The sequence below is a fragment of the Phaethon lepturus genome, unplaced genomic scaffold (genome assembly GCF_000687285.1).
Source record: "Phaethon lepturus isolate BGI_N335 unplaced genomic scaffold, ASM68728v1 scaffold30169, whole genome shotgun sequence".
Classification (NCBI taxonomy): Eukaryota; Metazoa; Chordata; class Aves; order Phaethontiformes; family Phaethontidae; genus Phaethon; species Phaethon lepturus.
In genome coordinates, this window is record NW_010563253.1 from 18,056 (window position 1) to 22,188 (window position 4,133).

Genomic DNA, 4,133 nt, shown 5'->3' on the forward strand with positions numbered 1-4,133 from the left:
GGTGGCCCCGCCAGCAGCGGCGGGTATCGCGGTGAAACAGGGCAGGTGCCTTTTATTTTGCACTTTGGGCCTTTTTATTTTTTTTTTCTCCCCTTTCTTTGCCACAGCCAGTTGCGATTTGGTTGGAGGCCGGGCAGCTCCCCGTGCAGCTGCTGGGAAGAGCGCGGCAGCTCTCGCTGCCGAGATATTCACCAGATAAAACCCACTGCGTGCTCAGAGCCGGTCTTCTGAGTTTCCTCGCCGCGCTCGCTGAGCAGCGCGTGGGTGAGGGCGTAATTAGCAAACGAGCAGAAACAGAGGTGCAGCAGGGCTGAGCTTGGGCCGCCTCGGAAGGAAAGGGAGCGAACTAGGGGAGCATCGCAGGGCTGGCAGGGAGGGATCCCCTCCTTCCTGCTGCCCCGTGCATCCCGGCTTCACCTTGGAGAGGTGAAAGGTTGGGCTCCAGCTTTGGCAGCCAAAGGCTGGGCTCTGGCTGCCCCGGGTTACCTGCTCACACTGGCTGCCAACTGTGTTTGGGTTTATCCGTGCAAGAGCTGTCAGCCCGAGTCGCTCCTCATTCACGCTGTGGAGGACGGCATGTGGATTTTGGCTGTCGATAAGGGGATGCAGCTCCTGACTGGCCTCTTCCAGGCCTGGCCACCGCCGAAGGCTGGTCCTGCACCGCCCCAGCATCCCGCTTCCCTCTGCAGCAGATCTGGTCCTGCAGATGCTCCAGACTTGCCTTTCGTTCCTGGCTTAGGTTAAGCTGTAGCCTGCCCAGCTGAATGATGCAATGCGATGAAAAGCCTTGACATGGCTTCAAACAACAAAGGTCTTTTCGGAGCAGCGAGCACGCGTTGCTGCCGGGAAGAGCACACTGTGCACAGCCAGTCTGCGATGCTCTGAATGATGTTTATTTACATTTTCTAGTCTTTTTTTTTTTTTTCCTTCAGCTGCTTGTGAACTTTAATAAAAATGATGATCTGGGAAACCATTTGTGTGTTTTTCACAGGAGTCTTCATTCTTAAGCAAGTTGGATTTAGGTCTAATAACAGGGCCGAGGAGTAATAACAGGGTTGGCACTCGGTGGGGTGGTTCACAAACAGCCACCTAAGCAACCAGCCCAGCTGTAATTATTATTGCTTCAGTGCTTGGGAAACTGAGGCACGATGTCAAGTGTCTTGTCCAAGGTTAGTGGTAGATCTGGGAATACAGTCTAGGGCTTCTCGTGTCCTGAGGACACCAGGTGTCTCCTTCCCCATGGCTGCTCTCGCTCGGCTTGACCGTGCTATGATTTTAGGAGAAGATTTGAGTCTGTAACGCTAATATCTGCCAAATAGGTCGAGGGGGCCCCACCCAGACACAGCCGTACTCCTGCAGGGAAAGCCAGTAATTTCTAAGGAAGAGGAGAAGAAATTGTACTTCTGTTTTCCTTATTTGCCTTCGCTTGGCTGCTGCAGCTCCCAAGAAAGGGGCCCGTTGGCAGGCGAGACAAGCTTTCCAGCTGGGGCTCCAGTTCATGCTTCTCCTCTGTGTGCATCTCTCCCCATCCCCGAGGAGCAGGGCTCTGATCCGGCCCTGCTCTGGGAAGGCTCTGGGGTCTCCCCCACTACGAGACCAGCAGCTCCAGCTTTGCTCAGCACTGGAAGTGCAAGAGCATCGCTCCGAGCAGCTAGCGGTGCGAGCAATCCACGGCAGCCTTGCGAACTCCTCTACTAGCAGGGGCTGGGGGGCTCGGGAAGCAAAGCTTCCTACGGGTGTTACGCACAGTCTCAAAAGGGATTTGGAGCCTGAATTTCTGAGACGTGAAGGAGGCTGGGAACATTTCTCCTTGCCCACAGGAGCTGGGTGGGCAGCAGCGTTGGCTGACGTGGGCTGGGTAGATGTGAGTGTAAGGCTCCACAGAAAAAGCTCATTAAAGAGCCCTTTGGGAAACCAATTCAGGGTAGAAATTACTGTTTGATGAGCAGGAGAGGGAAAAAGAGGGAGTGTGTGAATGAAATCCTTTTCAGTTTTGTTGATTCAGGTTTTGTACAGGACTCTGGGACTTTAAATACCAGCTCGGGAGGCTTTGCGACGGGCTAGCTTTGATACGAGCCATGCAAAGACCCGCTCTTTTGTATTTATTCTGGAGCTTGCCTGAAAGACAATTCAAAAGCAATCACCAGCTGCTGTGACAGCAGCAACCTGTTGCTATGGAATTAAATGCGATGCAAAATACAAAGGTTTCTTGGTCAGCAGCAACAAAGTAAAGGGAGAGTGGGAGATGGAAGCGGATGTAACAGTCGGGATAAAGCTACAGCCGGAGCGGCGCTGGGTTGGAACTGGGAGGTACAGGGGAAGAAATGTAAATGTGATTTGTTTTGCTTTTTAAAAGAGCTTTTTTGCCATCTCAGCAGGTCAAGCTCAGCTTTGTCTGGGACTGAGCGCTCGGGAAAGACTGAGTGTTCGGGAAAGACGCTTGCCCGGTGGCGTGGCAGGGGTTGTGTGTTCCCGAGCTCCCGGGAGCATGGCCTTCGCCGGAGGGTGTCAGGAGCCCAGACACTGTCCCCAGGAGGTGGCCAGGAGCCCAGTGTGCCAATCCCCTGGAGGTTCTGGCCCTCGCACAGGCCCAGGAGTGGCAGCAAACTGCTGCTGGCAGACCCAGGCCGCCAACGGGCCCTTGTCCCACACCTCCCGCTTTGCTCTGCCTGGCCCCGGCCCCACAGGAGAGCTTGGACAGGACACAACTCCTTTCTGCCCCAGTCTGGAGCTTGCCCCATGGGCTCTCTCCACTTCAGTTCCCCAGCTCTGTAACAGGGTGCTCCCCATGCTCCAAAAATCATTTGGGAGGAGAGGGCAGGGAGATGCTCGGAGATGGGACCGGGCAGGCAGCTAGTGGGACCAGACCTCTCCCAGGCCCAGGTCCCAGCAGCTCCATCCCCAGGGACTGACTGTGCTGAACCTCCCCAGATGCAAAAGGCTGGTACTCCTATGTCTCATTTAAATGAAACCCATAGTGCCTTGTTGGTTTTTAAATACACGTTTTTCCAGCCTGACCCCAGCTGCCCTTGAAATAATCCTGTTGTGCGGTGAAGACCTACAGGGCATCATCATCTGAGCTCGCTCTCCCTTTGTCACTAGAGTCAATTAAAAGCAGGGTAGCTGGTGATTTAATACCTCCGGTGTCTGAGGAAGCCCCATAGCCATCCAGAGACTGGCTCTGGCATTTTGACATATAACTGGAGCGGAGGAGTGTTTTTGCCAACCGTCCAACATGCTTTCAAATTCATCCATGTCTGTAGAGAGCACCGAAGCCTCGTGACCTTGGCTTGTCATCTTCTCCTGCATGTTAATTAATGCCCCAGCATTGCGCAGCCGCCCCGTGGCATGTCCCATGTCAAATCTTTTTCCTGATCCCCACGCACCTTCTCCCTTTGGATAAACACAATATGGTTGTGTCTCTGAAGAGGGTCCAGGCTCACAAACGGCCACCCTGGGAAACGCTGCTCATGAAGTTAAGCTGCCAAGAGCAGGAGAAACCATTGCCACCAACTCCCCACAACCAACTGGAAATTTAAACTGGGCCAAACCCCTCTTGCTCCAGTGCAGAGCAGGAGGCCGGTGCCCTCCGGGTGCAGGGGGGAGCGGGGGGGGGCCCAAGATGGGAGCCTGCAGCAGGGCCTCCTGATAGGAGTGAATAGCGGAGGCTGAGCTCATTTTTTTCTTCCTCCCTTACATTCTGCCTTTTCTTTCCATTTCACCACCTCCTTATTTAACATCGACTGTTGTGCAAAACCGTATCAACCCTGTTTGCAGCAGCGTGACCTACTTTACCGTCTCGTCCCGACTTCCTCACTGAAATCCCAAGCTCAGAGCCCACCCAAGCCATTCAGCGTTTCTCAGCTGAATAACAAAATCCAATTAGGTGGAAGAAAGCCTGGCTTTCACGCTGTCAGCGCCTCTCCCCCGCGCACGCCGCACTGCTGATGGCCATGTCTCACAGACATCGTGGACAAGGACCCCTCTGTATTATTTTTGTGCCCCTCCTCCAAATGAAGATGGGGGAAGGGTTCAAGAGAACTGATCCTGGCTATCCAATGTGTCCTTTCGTTCCTCCTGACGTCCCTCAGGGACCACGGAGCTCAGGAATCAAACAATTAGTGGGTTTTCAG